The sequence below is a fragment of the Larus michahellis genome, chromosome 2, assembly GCF_964199755.1.
Source record: "Larus michahellis chromosome 2, bLarMic1.1, whole genome shotgun sequence".
NCBI classification, from domain to species: domain Eukaryota; kingdom Metazoa; phylum Chordata; class Aves; order Charadriiformes; family Laridae; genus Larus; species Larus michahellis.
In genome coordinates this window covers 47,130,497-47,153,545 of record NC_133897.1, presented here as the reverse complement: position 1 = coordinate 47,153,545, position 23,049 = coordinate 47,130,497, and the positions used below count along the sequence as shown (strand labels likewise).

The 23,049-nt window shown below is 37.3% G+C and overlaps 1 protein-coding gene across 2 annotated transcripts in view; it reads left to right on the top strand.

The window, feature by feature from the left end:
* The window catches only part of ZNRF2 (zinc and ring finger 2), a 61,639-nt gene that overhangs the window by 1,294 nt on the left and 37,296 nt on the right, over positions 1-23,049 (top strand). The window lies entirely within an intron of this gene.

The following is a 23,049-nucleotide window of genomic DNA, read 5'->3' as shown; positions in this document are numbered from 1 at the left end:
ACTGTGAAGAGGAAGCGGAGACTCTCCGGCCGGTGACTTTAGACTCTAATAGCTGTAATCAGTGCCTGTGTAAATACTCTTGACGAGTACTTACATAATTAGAATTTAATTGGATCATGTGTCTCCGCCGTTTATTCTAAAATCGGACCAAACACCTCTTTAAGGTACTGATTAATACGTGGCTGATGCTTGTTCCTCTTTCTAAGTTCTCGGGTTCTTCTGAAAGTCTTATTAAGAAAAACAGAAGTTAAAGTAAGTTTCTTTGTTTATTTTCCCCCCAAGAGATGAGTAGAGCCGGATAGCTGTCCCTGCCGCTCAAGTACAGGCTTGCAGCACCGGTACCGTACAATGTTGAGGATGGCCACACGTGCTCTTGAGGCAGGAGAAACACTCGGGTGAACTCTGAATTAACCAAGCTGAGGCCCTTTAAGAGGCATATTAAACGTGGAGCAAGTTGTCATAGGTTGTTTTTTTTTGTCTCTCCTGTGATATTGAGATGAATAGGGCTGGTATAGGACTTGCAGTTTATTGCCTGTGTTCTTTACCTTAAAGACCTTAAAAGTCTGCTTGTAAGTTGCCAGCTGCTTTCAGTGTTGCTGACTACTTTCAGTACTGCTTATTCTAAAGGTCGTTGTTGTATAAGTCAAACGTTAAGGTGCAAGGTGACTTTTTTAATGACTTCATTCTTTTGATAATTCTTATATATATATGTATTATAACCTGTCTAAGCACTAACCAACTTCCCCAAACGCTTTCTTTGGGGAAAGAGGAAGCTAATGTAAAACTCATATGTTTCTGTATTCTAGCTAATCTGTTTGTGAATATTTGTAGCAGACTGTGTTTTCTTCTTTTCTGTAGTGCAGCCTAGTTTTAGCCAAAGCAGAGCTCTCTTCAGTCTCACCCCCATAGAGTGCGCAAGGTTTCTGTCACATGGCCTGCCACCTTATGTTGTTGGTGTGTTGACCTGAAGACAGTATAGCTGTTACTTCCTAGATCTAAAACTGCTTCCTCCCAGTGCAGTGGTTGAACATTAACAGAAAGCTGTCAAACTCTGTTATAACAAAGGAATATTTGCCCTTAAGAAAGTGTAACTGATCTCATAGTACCAAGCTGCTCAATAGGAGTGCTTTGTTGCAAGGATGCTCATTACACTGTCAAGGTAGCTTGTGGGGGAAGAAGGTGCATGCGTTTCTCTTAGTGATGAAGGGATGCCCTACCACGGAGTATTGTGCAGTTCTTGCTAAGCACAAGGAAATCATTAAAATATGTAGCCAGTTGTTGCTCAAAGGTAAAACTTTTTTTTTTCCTCCTCACTTAAACATTGTCTTGCAACCTGCCTTGCTTCCAGGAGGGACTGGATTAAATGTAAATGCGGTGATGAGGATCAATAACCATCTGTTTATTTAGATGCACAAAGGTCTCTTCAGAATAACTCTGAATTTGATCGTACTTTTCTATGGCATGTAACAATCTACTAATTGCTGTACTACACCATATTTTGTCTTTTGCAAATCTCTGAAATTGGCATATTAAAGAGGACATAAGACTGAAATGATGCAAAGCTTCTTGCTTTTCCTGGTGAGGAAAAGTGCTAGGACGGGTACAGCCTCTTCATCTACTGATTAATAAATGAGGAATACATATATTAGGGGTTTGAGTAGCAAGTTTCAAAATATAGTGTCCTTATGTGGTCATAAGATGATCATGAATCTACTTGCTTTTTCTCTTTTAAAAATCTTAGTATTTCTTATTGGGATGAATAACTGTTTAATCATGGTACTGCAACACCTGTGAAGAAGGCCTTCACAACTTGAAACATTATTCTGTTTTGCAATTTAAATATTCTGTGATATCAGGGATACATTATACCATATCACATTGAATGTTGGCATCCTTATTTAGTTGCATGCTTTGTGTTTTCTTGATGCCTTGCAATAACTTGCTGGAAATGAGTAGCCCCACTGGAGATCATACATTTAGTAGCATCAGCATGGTGAAAAATAACTTGAAGCATTGTTTTTGTCCTGATGGTAACTAGCTCAAGCTTGTCTAGGTGTGGTATCTGGCATTTATCTTGTGTATCATAAGCATGTTTGAAGTCCCCTCCCTTGTTTTGTAACTTGCAAATTAGCCGAATTGTTTCTTTTTATCTTGAAAACAACTGAAATTAATTTTGAGGTTTAGTGCAGCAATTCTATGAAAATTAAAATAAAAAAGGAGAACAAGAATAACTTCCATAAGTTGAACTGAATCTCCAACTATTTGTTTTTAGGCATACTGCTTGGCTTCATCAATCAGTGACATGTGGGTGTTGTATTTGTTAAATTACTGTAATTAATTTGCCATTAGTGAATTACACTCTATTGTCACTTTTACTGAGCAGCTTTGCGTGCTGAAGTAATGTATAAATATTAACTCTCTAATGTAGCATACTTAAATCCATACTATGCTTGTTAATATGCCATTTGAATGAGAATATAAAAAGTATTATGTTATTGTATGTTAATATATTGGAAAGTATGATCAGTTACTTTCTGTGTTCCTTTAATAGGAACTGTAGTAACAGCAGCCTTTCCTGCCTCTAAGGGTCCGATCTTCCTGTCTGACCTCAGGCTGGTGCACCTTTATGATCAGTGTAACAGAGTAAATACTGCTCTGTAACCTTACGTCTCACCTCAGGAAGGGCCCAATTCACTGAATAATCAGGGACTTGGTCTCACAATAAAATATATATATATGTGTTTAACTTTGTGCTGCAAGCATGTCTGGAGTAGGCTTAGAGCATTAAGCAGAGCGAGACCCAAATTCCATAAGATCTTATGGCACTCCCAGATGCAGAGGCCAAACTTGCACGTGACGTTCGAGCTTTCTTGCAACACAGTGCCAAGTTCCAGCTTCCTTTAAGGTGATAACACTGTTATCAGGAATTTTGACCTGTGTTTTCCCACTCTGTTCCTCAGTGAATGGGACTTCCCCTCTCTCCCAGCCCCAAAGTAAATATTCTTACCTCCTGTTAAGAACAGCGTGTAGAAGAGTTGGCCCCAAGATCCACAGTTAGTTTTTCCACTGTGTTTTTAGGCAGTAAGTGTTCCTGCGTAGACTGTCAGCACTGTAGCAAAGCTACCGCTGTAATTACAATATAGTATTTTTATCAATGATGCTTGCAGCAAATGGTTCATCTAAAAATGGACTTTTTAAAATTTTTCTTTGCTTTGGGTAACTGCTGATGTGTTACTTCCGTCACTTACAATGTTGACAGCTCCTCAGAACCCACTTCACGTTTGTGATCCTGTTTCTGGGTGGTCACAGCAGGGAGAATTCTTGGTAAAAACACTATAAATATCCTTCTGGCATTCAAATTTAAATCTCTTCTTGGGAATATTGTTATAAGACAAGAATAAAGCCTTTAAATATTTTTTGTCTTTCAAGGTCTCCTAGGGAAGAATATGTAAAAATTCAACTGAAGAGAGCAGAAATGTTACGTATTGAGTCGTTTAAATTTCCACATCAGTTCTTCATTCAAGTTCATTGAGCAGAGATCATACAAGTATTATACAAAATCTCAGATTGTGTTATATACAGTCATATACAATTTTATATGACGTATTTATAGACAGGTTTTTAAACATACAGTGTTGTCAGGTACAACTGTTAACAGCTTTCAGGCCTATGTCAAGACTTGGAGTAATAATTTGGAGATTAAGTTGCATCTGTTCAGTTTCATTAGGAGAAGTTTGTTACATTCTTCTCAAGCCAAATAATGATCAGGCTTTTTTATGAAGTACTTTACAGTGCAGGATTTATCACCAGCTACTGAATGTATGTAACACAGTATGGGTAGAACCTTATAGCATTTGTTTGTAATAATAGCTGGTAGAAGTATTGAATGAATTCTTCATTCTGTAGACGAAAGTTCACGAAATCCACAGGTTATAACCTGAATTACTTGTTGGATTGTGGGAAGTGGATATCAGTAGAAGAATGATGTGAAGTCTCTGAAAAGAAGTTTTTTAGACATCTCTCAAACTGCCTAGAAAGCTGCATCTTGTTTTGTTTTCCATCTGATCTGTTTAGATATATGTTACATTTTAATATGTTTTTCAGGTTCTCTTCATCTTTCTCACACCTTTTTTTGGGGGAGGAAGTGGCAGGGGAGTGACTATTGGCTTTGTCACTCCTTGCCTTCTCTCCCAGTAGTACTCACGCAAGTACTATTGCTTTGAGAAATCATGAAACTCTTAAACATTTCAGACTTCAATGCTGCTCCTGTTTTCCTGGCCAAAGTTGTAGCTCTGAGGTCTTCGCCCCCTGACTTGGGAGACGTGTTGGGAAGCGTGCTTTGCAATGAGACTATTCAGATATCCCGTGTGTGTGAAACGTGTTAGAAGTAGTGAAACTTGCTATTGCAGTTGCAGCCTGTGTGCCTTGGTGTACTGCTTGATATACCTTCTTTTCCTGGCAGTTGGAAATTTTTTTTTTTTTATATTTGAGGAAGGCTAGTGAATCTTTCAGACAATGTATATTTCTCTAAATTACTTCCTAACCATTCAGAATGAGGAAAGAGCATAAGGATTTAGTCTAATAAAAGTGATAACTTTCCCATACAAATTCTGTCTTTTTTCAGAGGTATAACACTGCTATTTGCTGTTGTGAACGCAAAAAATCCCATATGCATTTTCAGATAGTTTTGCTGTTGCTGTTCATAGGTCTTTCAAGGTGCAGAGCAGTGAAAGCTGAGAGGCTGTCTCTGCTTTGATGGTTTGATTTTTTTCTATTCACTTGGCTGCACCAGTGAAACACAATCATATCTATGTTTGTCCACTCCATAAAAATGAGAGCAATAACAATGAGAGGCTGTCTGAAGCCTGCTGGTTGTAGAAGGAGGTTAAAATGGAGACCATTTTGGGAGCTGAGAGAAATACAAACATGTCTGTACACATACAGATAACTTCACAACAACCACAGACTGGGGGGAAGATAGACGTGAGCCTCATTTTCTCTTCAGTTATGCCTATGAGTTGAATCCAAGGTAAGAAAGAGTCACTTCAGCAGTCGCTGAAGATAAGGGAGGTTTTGGAGATGTATTATCATTCCATTAAGCAAAATGCAGATTGAAAATTCCAATGTGCTAGGAAAGCAGTCCAAGGATGAAGTCTATGGATAGGGAGTTTCAGGTGTTCTGACAGATGAATTTGAGGAATCCAGTCCTTTCCAGGGTCTTGCTGTTCTTTCATTTAGCGGGCTCTTCTGTTCCTGCATACATATAGTGGGCAGCGTACAGTTCCTGGTTGGCAGCAGAGACGTAAACTCTCCTAAGGAGTGGATGGGGGACAGGAATAAGAAGCAAAAAGTCCGCTACCACCACCCATCTGCTCCAGCTCAGTCAGCAGGCTGGTTTTAGTCTCAAATGTTACATATTTTGACAAATGAGCTAAAAGAACTAAATGATCACTGTTTGGATCTTCTGGTAGTCCTGAAGCCCCTCGGTGCGGTCGTGGGTTTCCTTCACTTGAAGAGGGAGCAGGGTCTCTGTGATGATAAGGGGCTTAGAGCACTGGAGTAAAGACTGAAGCGTCAGAGGATTTTTGAAGGGCTTCTTTTTCTTCCTACTGTATGGTAAACAAAAAGGGGTAGGAGAAGCCAAATAATAAAAATGGCAGTATTGCATTTAGGGGAGAAACGTAAATAGTTAACGGTTTGAAGAAAAGGAAACAGCCTAATTGTAATGGCATATATAAATATTTCTTTTGGCTATCAAGACAGTGATAATACCTGATTGAGCCTTTGCAGTGCCAGTTCAAACAAAGGCTTTCCTCTAATGTCTTCTGAATACCAAATCCAACCCCGATATCCTGACAGTGTGCCTCGCCTCATGTTCGCTCACATAATTGCAGACTAGTCTCTGACAACCTCCCAAGTAATTTCTTTGTCTTATAAAGAAAGCCTTTTGCTGCTGCTAGAAATTCAAAACTATTTTTAAAACACATTGCCTACCCATCTGTTTGGGTAAGTTCTCCTCTCCTGTTCCTGCCAGCTGCTCATGGAAAACTTCATCATGTAAATGTTCTTGATTTGCTGTCTTAGCCTTGCATGAAACTTTTAAGTTTTGAATAATGTTATGAAGCTTTTTGCATAGGTTTTCCCTGCTATTTGCAGATGTATGAACCAAATTTTTATTATTTTCAAGATTTTTCTGCAGTGCGTCTGCTGCTCTTTAATGGTTTAATTAGTTTCAGGAGAGATGTGTGGTCATTTCTATAGATTGTGTTAATTTACTGTGGTAATAGAACATGTTCTTGCAGATGTTTAACCTGTGAAAAGAAACAGTGAGAAACCTTTGAGCGCTCTGAGTTTTTACCTTATAAATAAAAACTATTTGTGTCTAAACCGTGATTACCTGAGTAAAATCAGAACAGCACTTCATAGGCATCCAGGAAAGTGTTTTAGCTGTCTGTTCTCTCATTAGATATTTCCTAAACAAGTGCCTATTTTCCCAAAGATACCTTTCCTTTGTAAATGATCACCGTGATTTTCATAAGGATGTCTCGGTGTGCATCCAGAGCTGTCTGGTGGGTGCCTGTTGTTAGGCTTCAAATTCCTGATGCTCGCAAAAATGGGAGGGTAAGCCATAGTAAGAATGAGTTGGTTCTCACTTTCACTTGGCACGTGCTTCTGTTCCCTGCATGGAGATTGCATAGTATTGGCCTGGAGAGATCAGGAAGCACACAGGAAAATCTCCTAGGGCTTGGGATGTCTGACTACCTGCCAAACAGGGTGTGAAGCATTGTATGGGATTTGACTCCGTTACTCTTAGCCTTTTGTGACTGACCTACCTGGGTGTTTTCTTCTTTCTTGTCTGCTCTGTCTAAAAATCAGACCACCACAGCCTTTGAATAGTCCCCAAAGGGTGGGTGTGCTGCATACCATTGTGGATATTTTTAGTAGATTCTGTTTGCTGACCGACTTAGTGTGCTATAAATACAGAGTTCTCATCTGGCATGCACTTTGCATGTCTTCTAGTAACTTATAATAAATTCATCTAAGAATAGTGGCAAGAAAAAAATGAGCTGTTACAATATATTTGGCTTTCCATATGAAGTGTTATTTATATAAAGCAATTGTTTAGCAACATTTTAACTGTAAATGGCTTTTAAAACTAATGGTGTTCCAAAACACTTCCTAGTCTGGCTACCATAATTAGTCGCTGTGTCAGATTGATTTATACTGCAATTTCTTTATGGTTTTAAAAATTGAAGGTGGAGTTTTTAGATATGAGAGGTTAGTTGAGCATCTGGAGTAGTATCAACGCTAGTAAATAACATTCTTTGTTATGTCAGTTCTAGCACATTGCTTGAACATGCAGAAAGGCTGTTCTGTGGGGGAAAATGAATCTTTAGTTATATTCTCCTGGAAATTTTTTTTTCCATAAAGTACAGATTTATATACATTTGCTTGAGTTGAAATAGAGTTAAGGGACTTACCACATTTCTGAAATCATTAAGACTCAATGCAAAAAGAGGAGGGAGCCATGTCTCATTGAAATACAGATGCACCTGTCTTCAAGTATTGAATTTGACACAAAATTGAAGGATGAGTTCTTGCTGAATTGCACTGTGTGTAACCTAAATGCAGTTGTTCTGTGCTGCTAAAATAAAAACTGTCATAGTGTACACTAACAGATGTGGCCTTCATGAAAGAAATTTAAAACTGGTGCAGTTTTCCATGTGTAGCAAAAGAAAGGTCTGCTTAGAAGTGCTTTCTGTATATTGCCTGAACACACGGTATTTTGAGAATCTTCAAAATTTTTCTTTTATAATGAAATCTCGAACAGTCTGGTGATAGTCTTTCAGAAAACTTAGAAAATAAACTATGTCCCTGCCAAAAATCCTAGAGAGTAACCTGAAAGTCATGCCGCTTTTGAATCCTGCCTTCCTGCAGCTGTCGGGAGTTTTACTTCTTGTGAGCTGGAGAACATCACTCCTTGATTCTTGAGCATGAATATGGATTGAAATTCCAGCATGGGGAAAGATCTCGCCCATCTTGAGAAAATGCTGTGGCCCTACCAGATAGAGCAGAGCATCATCAGTTAAGCAAATTTCAGAGAGATAATTGTGGACAATCTTCAGAATATAAAGAACAGTAACAATAGTAAAATGCAGTTCTCTATGGTCATTTAACTGCTTTCACCATGAGGCAGTTCTCTTTCTTGTCATTGTCTTTGCTGCATCAGTAAGGATGGCTAGAGTAGTAAGGATGACTTTAGTAACCTAAGATGCCAGACTTCAGGATTTGCTGCCCATTTTCTGGGGTGTTTTGCTGTCCTTTGGGAGGAATGAGTTTAAAATCACACCCCTGCATTATGAATGTTGGAAGGCATATTACACTTGTGCAGCAAATGGCCTAGGCCTCCTATAGTCTTTTAAAGTGGATAAGCATGATTCATCTTCAGAGGTGATTTTGATGAAGTGTCCTGAAAGGTAGTATTACTGAGTTCAGGTGTGAAGTGCGGAAATAGAGGGTTACCTATGCAACTTTCTTCCTAGAGCTTTCTATTTTTTCATTGTTGTGATTGTGCAACCTTAATGGTCAATTAGGGTTGATTTGAGTGTTTTGGTTTTGTGTCCCGTGTCCCCCCCCCTTATTCTTATGGGTATAGTTGTTAGAGGTAGTCAGATCAGTGTGGATAGATACTTGTTTCCTTTCTATATTGGGAATAGTACAAGTAGATGTTTGTCTGAGTTCAAAACAAAAAATACCCCACTTTTTGCTAAAGCTCTATCAATCTATTAATGAATTATGTTTCCAAAATAACAAAACATAATTGTAAAACTACTTTGATATTTTTAATGTGCTGTGTAAAGTAATAGATTACCTGCTCCACCTGTGCAAGAGAGCCATAAGGCTGGTGCTGGCTGAAAGGAAATGATCTACTAGAATGCATGTGAATGAAAACAGCATGAAATTCACATATCAAAGAAACAGTCTTTGAATATCTAATTCAGTTGTCCTAACATTTGTATACTAGAAGATTAACATTTAGATACTAGACAACAAGGGTACAGGCATTGCCTTACTTCTTCAGGACTGAATTCAGTTAGTTTTAATTGTACGTTTGCTACAGCTCAGCCTTGGATTAGTTTATATCCAAATGTCTCATATCCATGAATTTGTGTATTTTGTAAAGACAGATGATACTGGGCTTCTTTGTAACCATGGATGTGAAAAAGCGAAGTGTTTAAAAAGCTTTTATATAAAAGCAAAATACAGTACATACAGATTGTATGTACGTATATATTGTATGTACAATATATACAGAAATAAAATACATTACTGAAATAACTTCCAGTTTGGAGGAAGAACAGATTCCATTGCCAGCGTAATAAATGTTGTGCTAAAATAAACTTTGTTTTTCACGCACTTGATAAGACCAAGATCCAGTGACAGCATGCAACTAGGGAGTGGAGAAAATGTTCCTTGCAAATGTGGGACTAGTTCTGCTGCAAGGAAAGAGATAAGAAGGCTAACACAAATAATGTGTCTTGTGTTATGCAAGTGTGGGGATGATGTGCTCAGGCCAGGTTATTCTCCTTTGTGTCTCCACTGTGCCCCTCCAGTTGTAAAGCACGCAGTTGTGCTCAGCTGAAGTCAAAAGGAAACGATGGACACATTTGGAGCTGGGGGGCAAGAGTTCCTTCTAGTGGTCTGGGTGAGTATATATGACTTCCCTCTACAGGTGTGTAGGCAACCAACTTTTTGAATGTATTTAATGATTGTACATTTTGCTTTAAAGCTTTATCCAGAAGAAATGTTCCAAAGAGTTTTAAGCTCAGATGAGGTAATTTCTTGACGTTAAACAGTTTAATATGTTGGGGAAATCTGTTGATTTGTCAAAAGTGGTCTAGAATTAAGCTTTATGAAGACTGCTTGGGCTGACAGTGTTGAGATGGTTTGTTTCTATCCACACAGATAAGGCAAGTTTATGCCGTCATGGAAGCTGAACTCATGGAGTGGTTGCCAAAAGCATTCTAGTTTTTAAATGCTGGCCAGTATTGATTTTCTTTTAGGGAGTGGCTAGCTGTGATCTTGGATCATGATAATTTTGACCACTGGCTAAATATTTTTTTAAAAAACTTGTTAAATGTTAGACCTTTTAACTTATTTTTTTATTTAGTATTATTAAGTGACAGAGCAAAAAGATTCCAGGACCTCTGCTGCAATCTTTGCTTTTAGTAGTGCTAGAAAAGTCAGTGGGAATTAATTTCCGTAATTTCTTTCAACTCTTTGAAAAAATTATACTCTGAACAGTCCTTATCAATGCTAAGTATGACTTGCCTTATATTTGTTGTAATGGACATGACAGTCTTGCTCTGCAAAGTACTTGCTTATTTACAGCTGTTGCCTGATTTTTAATAGTGGGTTAATGATATTGACCTCCCTTTTTGCTGGAGTTTAATTTACTCATGAAAATCCTGGCATACAGATTTTGTATTTTATTAATGAAAAACATGTACTTAGCAGCTAAGCTAGAAGTAGCCAAAAGCATCAAAAAATGAAGTGGATCCCTGTTGAAGTGTACTGGAGAGGTGGTTCTTGTATTTTCGTATCCACAGGTTGTTCCTTACATCTCTGCCATTCCACCAATTGTTCATTAGTTAACTAATGAAAACAGCAGGTATAGGTGTAGTGTGGTACTAAATGAGGGTGTAGCATGGTATTGAATGTTGTTGGCTTTCTGAGTCTGAGAAGCTATACAGCCATGTTGTTGATTTGGTGGAGCATCTGGATTGATAACTATACCGAGAAACAGGGTGCTGGGCTATACTACCTGTAATTGTGGAAATTACTCTAGCTACAGCTCTGATGAACTGAGAATGGGAGACCTGAAGGTGTTCTGTTCTAGATCAGATGGTATCAATTTGCAGATTATTCTGATTCTTCCCCTTGTTTTGCTCTACAAATACCTTGCCTTGCAGGTATGCAAAGGTATGCAAAATAATTTGTCAACCTGAGGAAGGCTCGTAAATGCTTGCAAGTAGTAAAATGTCTCTACTTCTATTTAGCTGTAATATTTGTAAAATGTTGTGCGTCTTACAAAGTGCAGCAAAATACTAATTATAAGATGCACCTCTAGGGACTCTTATTTTTCTTCCTTTTCCCTTCATGGATTTGGACTATTAATGGGCTGTTTAGCAGCTGTGTCCCCTTGCAGCCTATCTTAATTGTAAAACTGTTAGCTGTAGCATGCAAGCCTTCTTTGAAACAAGTTTAAAACAAAACATTTGTATTCAACATGTGGCTGGCCTGACATTATTCCACAAAGATGCAGAACTAAAATGAATGAAAAACATAAGCATCCCAGGAAATGTTAATCTCAAAGGAAATCCTCTGAAAAGGACGCCAATTTGTAAGCAAGAGAGAATCACAGAATCGTAGGGTTGGAAGGGACCTCTGGAGATCAACCCCCCTGCCAGAGCAGGGTCACCTAGAGCAGGTTGCACAAGAACGCATCCAGGAGGGTTTTGACTGTCTCCAGAGACGGAGACTCCACCACCTCTCTGGGCAGCCTGTGCCAGGGCTCTGCCACCCTCAAAGTAAAGAGAGGAGCGGGGAAAGTCTGTATGGAATGGTGCTGTTTGTAATGTTACTTTTACTTAGAGGAAATCAGGATGCATGGATATTGGTGCTAATACAGTTGTTTTTCAATCTCTTAACCTGTGATCCTGTGACACAGTAGTCCTGTGTGTTTATAGCTTATTGAGAGCCTCTCCTTTTTTCTTCCTTTTCTCTGCCCTCTTGCTGTTTTCTGTGAGTCATCTTACTCCCAACACTTGTATCAATAACTGAAGTGCTATTGAAAACAAAAATACATCTGCAGAAATACTGATTCAGCTGAACCTTAAAAATATTCATGTTTAAAAAAATAAAATCAGTGTCTTAGTTTAGAACTTTTTTTTTCTAGGAAGACATAATTTTGGGTATTATATTTAATTTGGATTTTAACTTAGTTATCCTAGTTTTGTCTAGCAGTAGGTATATCTGTAGTGTTAATGGAGGAGTAATGCTGAAGAGAAACACACTGAAATAGATAACTGGCTCTATATCAAAGAGAAGAGAGGCCATTTTGATGAAATTCTTTATTTTAGGATATCAATTTTTAGGTGTTTTTTTTTTGTCTCCAGCTTTTCTGACTTGAATTACCCCAAACTTGAAAATTGCGATGTAACTTTTTTCTTTTAGTTAGCAGTATTTTGAAGCGCAGACAAGTTAAAACTGATTGAACTTGCTTCTTCAAAGGTCTAACTGAGTAAATGTGCTGTATATACAGCACAAGGCAGTATAGCCTGGAACTTAAATGTTAACCTATTAAATTCTAATCCTGTCAGTTTTCTGTATATGCCTTACCGATTTGTAAATTTACAAAATTACACACTTGTAATTCAATTTCAGACACGTGAAATCTCATATAGAAATAGGAAAGGAAAAAAAGCCTCAAGTCAGTACCTTGTTTTTCTTGCATTTTCCCTAGTGTAGTTTCTCTCTGACACATTTAGCCTTGTGCTTCTTCAGGCAGTGATGATAAATGTACTAGGTACAATGTTTTTAAGCTACTGGTACAGTTAAAACACTGAGGACAGCTTTACTCACATCAGTGAGTCTTGCACATGCAGAACTTTTGGTATGCTCACAAATCTGCACTGAAGAACATAGTCCCATTTGTCAGGAATTCTTATATGTAACTGACAAGAATTCCTTCATCTGCTGGAGGAAAGGAACTCTTTCTGTAATCTTGGTATTTACATCTTGATTTGACAGATTTATAGTCCTTTGCAGAAACGCCTAAAACGCAAGCTAATTTTAATGGTGCCTTCCAACCATAAAAGTCAGTGAATGGTATGACAATTGAACCCTATAACTGAGGGTTAGGAATATCACCGTAAGTACTTGTCCATAGAGGGGTAAGTATAGAGGAAAGACACTTTGTCAGCTATTACAGTCAGTTATTGTTGTATACAATACTTAAACATTGCATTTTCTTTTCTCATACAGTGTGTTGGAAAATAACGGGCCTTGTTCTTGACATTATAAATGAATTTTCATGATTATTGTTAGGTTAGTAGGCATACAACGCCTTTTCCCCAAAAACTTTACACAAAAGGATTTACAAGAACAGATTTAATTTTAATGAGTAATGTGTAGGTGAAAGGCTCTTTGTTGATGATCAAAGCACTTGAAGGAACCTTGAGGTTAACAGTTCCTTCCCGGCACTTGAATGTGGGATCAGCTGGGTTTAGCCCATTCCGAGCAGATGATGTTTATATTTTCTTTCTTAATTTCTTAATGGAAAATCATCTAATTCCTTGGGTATTTTAGTTTGACAAGTAATTTTACCATTGGAAAACTTCTTAATAAGCAAATTACTCCTACTGTTTCACAACTGATTCCCAATTTTGAATGCAGAAATTTGCAATTGGTTCATTTTTATTAACGGGTAGTTCTTTCTTCATTACAAATGTGAAGGGCTCTTTTTTGCTTTTTAATTGTACTTGAAAATTTCTTGCTATTAGATATAATTTCAACAATGTATATAGCCTTGAAATGTAACTGAAAGGGCATCTATCGCACTTTTACTTTTTAGTATCTTTAAATTTTTATATCCACTTACTTTGAATTAGGTTTGTAGAAAGCTCTAATTTGCTAGGTGTGTCTGAGAAAAAAGGACCAGAGTGGTAATGAAGCAGACAAGATTTAACAGTAAAGTAACTGTCCTAAAAAACTTTAGTAGTTGTTTCTGTCAGCGACTGTCTGCCTAGCCAGATTCAGGAGGATAGAGTGATAACAGTATTCATTAAAAATAGACTTAGGTAGGTGTTTATCTGGTATTACTGTTTGTGTTAGCTGGTAAACTTGAAGCTGTTTCTTCCTGTATAAACAAGAAAGCCAGCAGCAATTATTCTTTAAAATTCAAAGAATCAAATGTTATAAAACCTTTCCATAACACAGACAAAAGTACAATTGTGACTGTGTATACAAATTGGCACTAGTGCTGTATAAATAAAGGGGATTTCAGGTTGTTTTTGTGTTTTTTTTTTTTTTTTTTTTTTTTTACATTCGCATATACCTCATCCTTTACACAAACTGAAGTTAGTATCTTTGTGTCTTTAAGCCTTGAATCTTGCCTAGAGACCAAGAGTAAAAACCATTAAAAGGGCTTGACTTTGGCCTGGCTATAGAAGACAGACCTCATGTAATAATATATCTATTTGTGTCACTGTTGTGGTATTTGGCTAACCGCACTTAATAACAGGATTAACAAAAGACTAATAATCAAGGATGAATTGTTCAGGGTTTAACACAAGTTCTGCAGAAGCCAAATAGAGGAAAAACCCAAAGACCACGCGTCTCTCCCAGGCCAGAGACCTGTTCAGCACCCGCGCCCTGGACAGCTCAAGAGGCCTCTCCCGGCCGGGCCGGGCCGGGCCGCTCCCCGCCAGGTGCCCCCGCCGCTGCCCCGGCAGATGCGCCGGGTTCTTCAGCCTGGAGGCAAAAGAAGGTGACTTTCAAGAATAGTACTTCAATAGTACAAGAATAGCTGGCCCAAGGCTTTCTGGTTGGACTACTGAATTGTCTTTAAAAGTCCAAGAGTTTGTGATAGACTCTCGCTTACCCCAGTTCCCTGTGCTACCAAAAGCAACTTTTGACAGCCTTGAGAATAGATGAGATAGACTTCCCCTGGAATGCTTTTTGTAACTTTTTCTAAGTCTGACTCATATTCCTGTAGTGCCTATGTGTTGTTTTTTTGTTTGTGGTTGGTTGGTTTGTTTGTTTTAAATCTTATTTGGGTTTTAGAAGTTCAATCTTCATCTATTTGTTCACCTTTATCCTAGAAAATAGATTTCTTGTCACAGCTTTCTCAAACACTGGTAAGCTAGCTTCCTCCTTCTTAGTTTCATCTCTGTTGTTTGTTTTTCACGTGGTTTAAGGACTTTCTGGAGCTAGTTCTCATTTTCTGCTAAAAGTTTTGTTAGTCTTGTAGTTTCAACTGGACTTCCCTGCTTGGTTCCTTCCAGTAAGTGGAAGGAGAAAAAAGCAGGTTATACAGATCCTGTCAGACACACTGTTCATTCAGTTTCCTTTGGCGCTATGTGACACCGCTTTTTAAAAATGACATGATGAAAATATTTGATCTGAAATGTTTAAAAACCTGGAGAAACTTCTGATGCGTTTTGAATTAGTATTAGAAAGACACTTGGAACAGCAGGAGGCTCACTGTAAGATTAACCTTTCAAAATAACATTAGTTTTTCTTGACAAGAGGTGAAAATCTAGAAGGTGGTATTCTGAAATATTTACTTTTGAAAAGGGATAGTTTTGCATCCAGTAATGCTGAGGTAATAAGATAAGATCCATCTTTTGTGTGGAGGAAAAAGAACAAAACCTGTAAATATTTAATTTTACTTAATGGCTTTCAAAACCAAGATGGAAAACACAGTAATACTTTGATTCATATTTGAAAACAGGGTTTGTAAATACTTCAGTGACCTTTTTCCTTTCTTTTTATGACCCTGCTGCAGAGAGCTATGTGGTTTGAATATTTTTTCCCCTATTGTTAAGTACAGTTTATTTAAGATAGTATGTGCTTTTTTTTCCTACTTGCTGTTATCTTTTTACAAATGTCTTGCAGGATTTTCCTTAAGGGTGGGAATCCTAAGTAAATATTATTTGCTTTTTATGCTGAAGACCTTTCAGTATACTACCATACCATCACGATGGTAAGAACATTGGCAGCTTTATTCAGCTTACTACTAAACAAATAAAAAAGGAGCCCACGTGCATTTCTTACACTCCCTCCCTACTGGAAGAAATAAAGTGAATTTCAGGAGGAAAGAAAAGAAACTGATTTTGCTGTTTCAATTGTTGGAATACATGCATTTCAACTTCTAAATGAAAAATGGAAATAGCATCATTAAACAAAATTAGTACTAGAGTTTCTTCTGTCTCCTGGGAAAGCTATGTTTCCAAATCAGTTGTCCCTAACTTATGGGTAACTTTTCTTTGTTTAAGTTGGACCTCTGCCATATATCTGGGAACTGTGGCAAGCTGCTCGGTAATTTCCGGGGTTGCATTCCACTTTTTAATTTATTTTTTTTTTCCTCTCCCCTTAAACTTGCTTCATTGGAGAGATGACATGTAACATAAGTCAAAGGTTTTTATTGAAGTCATATTCTAAAAGGTATTTCTGGCATTCTGATTTCTTAGGTTTGGTATAAGAATGGTGTGTTTACGGAGCAATTACAGAAACAAAGAGAGATTGAATAGTGAATGAAACACTTCGTATTTGCTTGGATGGGGGGGACATGATTGAGGGTGGAACCCATCATGTACATTTACATTTAAATAAATTTTAAACCTACTTTAACAGATTAGCTAGTGCAACACAAAAGCTACTAGTTCTATAAGAGGGTTTTTCCTTGCCTCACTTTCAATTTCTTTCTATAAAAATGTCCCTGAGGGAATAGCAATTGATAATAAAAGTTGTCATAACTGGTACTTTAGAATATGTTCCTGTATCTTTTAGAAATTGCTTGTGTACAAGCTGTGTTGTCTATTAAGAAAATAAAAGCAGCTTTGTAGCTGTCCATATTAATACATTTGTGATCAGAATTTTTGTCTAAATTGTTTTTAAAGACTCAGATTTGTGTATACATGTTCTTGCCAGAATATCAATAGATTAGAAGACTGTATTGTCCAAAAGGTACTTTGAATTTATTCCAAAATGCTTGTTGTTTTATTTTGCTGGATAGTACTACCCTCAATTTTGCGAGATACCAAGCTAGGTAAAGAGCAACAATAACATACTGCAGGATTTATAATCCCATCTATGTTGTGGGTTGAGTAACATGCTGAATTGACATAAATGCATCTGAAACATTTGATTAATTTTTTTAAGAGCTTAAGTGAACTTTTTTCCCCCATGAAGTGTTGTTCTGTATGATTCTAGAGTAACTAGGTGAGAATGTAACAATATTAGTCTGTCTCAAGATTTAGTGCACCTTGTATGAATTTTGTTGCAGGTAGAAACGTGGTGAATGAGTTGAATTTTTTATTTTTCTTTCTGGAAGTCATTGTATAGATGTTGTTATGTGTTATGTGCTGTGAACTCCCTTCCTTAACTAAAAGCTTAATTTTCAATGTCGTTTGAATGTCTCTGCCATCAATAAAAATCATCCTACCTACACAATAGTGAAGGAGGGCAATTTGCATGTTTATGTTGACTTCTACCCAAAAGCACATACTTGTGTGTGAAATATTTATATTCCCATGTGTATGATATAACCCTTCCAACTGCATCAGTTTTTTTCCTTTGGTCTTATTTAGGCCAGCTTTGAACTGTTTTGATACAGTTTTAGCTAAGGACTGGTTTTAGACCAAGAGCAGAATTTTAGTCTGTCCTACCACGTTCTGTGGAAAGTACCAGAGAAGACAGCATGTCAGGCTACAGTCTTCTGTTCGCAGAACAAGTTCAGCATTCACTTATTTTTCGACCTAGAGCTGCAGGATCTCCCTGAAAGATTAGACAGCTGTTAGTCTTCTGTAGCCTGCCTGCTGCCCTGTGGAGATGTTTTCCAAAACAGAAACTGCTGTTGTAGATTATAGGATTAATAGAATGAATGGTACAATGTCTACACAGTTCTGGAAAGCAGAGACGTAAATTTAAATGTTTAAATGCCATTCTCACTGCAGAAAGCCAGGAATTGTATTGACTATTGCTTCTTCTCAAGAAAAAACAATGAAAGTAGGTTTCTTTTATTGGCACATCTCCCACTTGTCTGATTTCTGATTTGATACAACTGCTGTAAAGGACAGCTATGGCAAGACCTCCACTAGAGAGAGGAAGAGTGTGCTTTTGTGACGATCAACAGGAATGTTAGGCTTTCTTTGGGAGCTCTTATGAGGTGTTCCTGAAAATGGTAGTGAAAGGCAAATTTTTAAAAAAGTCACTTGATGAAACAAAAAAATCTGGAGGCAGAGACAGTCCTTTACATGCCTGTGGCTTACTTCTCAGTAGTCTTTAATACAAGATGGAGTCTACTATGGAAGAACTGGAACAAGGCTGTCTTTTCACTAGAGCTAATGACTTATTGTCGCGGGCAGAGTGATTAACTTCACTTGTAAGAGAGAAGTAGTGAAATATTTATTAATATGAAACAGTGGTTTAACAAAGTTAGTAGTGAATGCGACAGTGTTTTACGAGTTTTGATGCCAGGGTACACTTGATTATTTACTGCATAGAGGCCAGAGTCAGACAAGCTGTCAGGGAGACCCCCCCCCATCGAGTCACGAGGTTCAGAAAAGACCCCCTTGCTTTCTAAACTGCCTCTCGGAGAGGAGTCTAGGTGTGGCTGGATCCAATCCTAGTCTCAGACTTGGTCAACAGTTTATGTCTAAAGGATTATATATGCGCAATCAATCCTTGTATCACTTAGCTAAAATTTCAAAGTTTAGCATGCTATTAGTCACTGAGAACCTGTTGCGGCAAAGAATTGCTCAACCTCAAGGAGCAGAACCTTAAGCGAGTGTCCCCACTCAAGGGGAGACCCTGGCGTGCAGCCCGCTGTCGTGCAGGAGAGCTCAAAGGGCTCTTGGGCTGTTCACTATTTATAGAGTAAAATAATTGACCTATAGTCATATTCACAAGGGAACAAAATATCTAGGTCCCCACTCCAGACAGTGTGTTGGCTGTGTTGCGAGCCATCCCCCAAAGTTCAATTGCAACTCATAACAACTCCCGCAGATGGCCACGGCTTGAGCAGGAGCCGGGGGGGGAAACAGGGGAAAGGGGAGAGCACATTGCCACACTTATGCCTGCCTTAATCTCACTAATTGGTTGGTGGCCATACTGTGCAATTTATCACAGTTGCTTTTACTACACTCACCTGTGTGCAATGGACTTGCCTTCTGATGGCTTCTCCTACAACAAAAGGACTGGATTTAAGCTGGTGTCCATGTGGGAAACAGCTACTTTGACCTCTCCTAAAATCCAGAATAAGAAAGCCTTCTAGAAAACTGGTAAAAAGGTCTAAGTGTGAGAGAGTTATCCTTCAAGAGCATCATGGAGATTTTTATTTTATAGGCCATTAAAAGTACAGCTTCTGTCTACTGAAAGAGAAGTCTTTTTGAGAGGCTAATGCTCCTCTTAGATAAAGGAGGAGATCTAATTTAAAACAGAAAAATACCTCTAAATGATGTGAATTCTTTGCAATTCTTAAAACCTGGTCTGTGAAAAATAACAATGTGACAATTCAGTAGCCAAATACTTAGCAGTATAAAATCTTTCTTGCTTGGAGAATGGTTTATTTAACTGAACATGCCTTTAGAGAACTATTGTTTTTTTCACAGAAGATTTTGGGAAGTTGTGATTTTTTTTTTTCAACCTAGAATGAAAGGTTACAATGGGAAAATAGACATAAATCTGTGTCTCGAATCATTTTGGCATTGGGGTCGTAGTAGTAGACCCGAGTAGACTTATCTCAGGACTTTAGATGTCTGAAGTGATGGAGTTTTCATAAATTATTTTTTAATGAATGCCTTACACTTTAAAAAAGTGGGAATTGGAAGAGAACTGAATCCTAGTTGTTTATGAAGAGCTAGGTGTTGGGTATTTAATGTGCATCATGGAAGTTTTTTCTTTAAATAATTTGTTTGCTGCTGAAGTATATAAATAGTATATGTTTGGGCTGTGCCCTTCCTTAGCTTGCTGCTTGTTCTAGAAGTCCACTGTTTCTTGTTTGCTTTGTTTATATCATAGAAGGGTTTACTTAAATGTACCTTACTGGTCTTTGCCCTCTAGCTGCTGTTTTGATCCTGTCAGTCTCTGAATTATTTTATATACTCCTGGCAGGCCTGCTAATACAGCAAGGTGCAGTAGGCTGCTCCAGTGTACCACTGGGAAAGCTCAAAGTCCAGCTTGCTTGGGCTGGTCCCCACCAGCTGATGCTCACATGCAGGAAGGGACAACAAGAGCAAAGGAGGAGGTGCTGCCAAGAGACAGAGGGAAGGTGAAGGGATGAACGCATCAATGAGCTGAGAGAAGTGCAGGCTCAAACTCTGGCACTCTTTATCCTGCCCTCAAGAACAGTTTTAAAGATCTTTTTTTCTTTTTGGTTTTGAAAGACCAGATTTTTTTATTTTTTTTTAGCATTTCATTCTTTATATTTTAACTGCTCAGTCACTGGTTTTAGGGATCTGTGGTAGAGCCTTACTAACTCATTAGGTAAGGCTCTGGTTAAGAAGGCAGGGCTAAATGAAAAGGCAGAGCAAATTTATATCATGATTTACTTTTTCTGTGACCCTCGTCTCAATGTCAATGTGGGCAAATAACATTTTTATATAAGGTGACAACTAGAGACTTATGAGAATTGTTTATCTTTCTGTGTAAGCTGGGGCAAGTTTCTTTCTGCCTTTCTAAAGTATGTAAGGGAGACATTGCTCCCATTGTAACCATTGGGGTTTTTTGTCTATTTTTGTGTGTAAGCTCTTTGGAGGAGGGACTAATATGTATATGTGAACAAACATATTTACAGCACTTGGCACGCTACGATCATGATCTTATAAGGGCATTCCTGAAATAGGAATACTAACTATAATTGCTCTTTAGTCAGTTGTTTAAAAAACAAACAAAACCAAAACAAAGCCACAAAAAAACTCCAAACCAACACCAAAACCAACACCCCTTTCTTATTAAAATAGAATTTATTAGCATGTTGCTGTTTCATGCTATCTCAGTATTCAAACAAACTCAAGACAGTGCCTCCTTTTTTTATGTATAATGCTTACATATATCAATTGACAGATCATGATTTTGTTTGAACAGTGAAGAACAAAATGTACTACTTAAATGGTTGCAGTTTCTCTAACCTTCAGTAGCATTACAGGTAAAGCAATGAAAGCATATACTTCTTTAAATAAAAGCCATAATTGGATAAGTAAAAGCATTGAAATTACCATGCCATTTTTCAAACTGCTGAAAAGTCAAAATATCTATAATTTTAAGTAATTTGTTCCAACTGCACATCCTTCTTAAAACTTATTTACAGTGTATGCTGTGTGTGTGTATGCATTCATATTGTGTCTTACTATGATGATCCAGTTAATGTAAACAAGATGTTTATCTTCTAAGCATAGATGTTTAAAATAGGTAACTAATCAAACTTCTCAACAATTTGACTGATAGACTAAAGCAGCAGTGATAAACAGAGAAACATAGAAAATAGTAGCCTTCTCTACAAAGATCATCTAAAAAGTGAATGATTCACAAAATATTTTTTAACGGTTTGTTCAAACAGTGGCATCTTAACCATGAAAAAGCAAGAATTACATTGCTAACTTAGTTGCTGTGGTAGGAATGATGTGGCACGTCATCTGAAAGTTTGGTTGGTTTGTGATTTGTGGGTGTTCTGTAAGGTTTTGCAGAATACGTTATGGGTGCTATGTACTCTCTCTTCATAGAGGTAAAAGACTGTAAATACAGATGAACCTGTCATGATGGATACGTTTAAAGCATGTAAGTCAGTAGCTTGATTTTCTTCAGCTTTTACTGACAATAGTTAAGAAAAGTTGGTTAGAAGTTTCTTTATGGGTTCAGTTCTGTCTTTTTCAGAACCAATTATGTATCTTCTTTACTATTCCTCTATTAGGCATTTTGAATGCCTTCTTTACTATGGTTCATCCCCAAATCTTATTAAAAGGTTCTATCTTAGAAACAGGAACTTTTGCAAAACTAGTAATTAGAATACATAAATGCCGTATCATTCAAACTTGAGAAACTTCTCTCACATTTTATCAAAATTTGTACCTAATTCGTGTTAAATACTGCCAATACTGCAGGATTTAATGATCTAATTCCAGTGTACACCTTTCTAAATTATGCATTTTGAAACTCTAGGTCTTCTCATTTTGTAAGATTGTTTTTAATTATTCTGTTAAAAGACTGGCTTCTGATGAACCTGCATCCTAGTTTCTGAAATAGTCCATACACTAAGGTGAATATTTTCCGAGTTGGAAGAATAGAAGGGTCAATACAGACTGAACTTCTCTTAGTTGAATTTCCCATTTAAAAACAAAAGGCTGCTTTATGATAGGCAGAGATGTCAGTACTTTTTAAAAAGTTATTCCTTAAACAAAAGTCCTTTGTGCTGAGGATGAATGATATTTTTCAGCCCGGTCTTTTCTAAGTTCAGTCCTTATTATTAAGTCATACTCTGGAAAAAAACCCCAACCAAACTCAAATAAAAAACATGTATACTTACTCTACCCTCAACAGTTTCAAGTGAATGAAAGCAAATTAGTCCATAGGTTAGATGTTTCTCTGCAGAATTAAGAAATTGGTGCCCTCTGTGGAGGACTGCTATTTTGAGAGCTAAACAGGAAAATATAGAGTATAATAATGCAGGAAAGTCTGCTGTTGTGCTTAGGCAATAAAAATTCTTGTATACATGATTAAAAAATGAGACAAAAAGCACAAGAAAACAAATATGCTTTGAAACATTTGTCCTTGACTTTCTTAAAACTGTGCTTTTAATAGGTATAATAATTTTTCTGTTGTACTGAATGATAAATGTAATGATAACTACTTTTGATATATAATTTAATGTTGCTGTTGAAAAATGAAACAGTATTATGTTTAGAATTAATATTTAAACTCCTGAGAAGATCCCACATAATAATTTAACTTTTTATTTACATATGTTCTTCCCGGTTGTAATCTTTAGTATTTTGTGCTCTGACTTTTTTGTCATTGATTGGTTTTCCCCTTTTTTCTTTGTCATTGCTACCTCTATTTCTGCAGGAACAAGTAGGTTATCGGTAAGTATTTCAACAAAATCAGATTTTACAAAGTTTTGCCATAGTGAGGACTTCTTTTTTTTTACCCTCACTTACTTTGGTAAAAACTTTGTAGACAACAGACCAATTGTCTGTAAATGCTGTGCTTTCTCAGGTCTCCATTATCGCCTTGTTTGTGTAGTAGAATAATAGTTTTGAGATTCTCCGA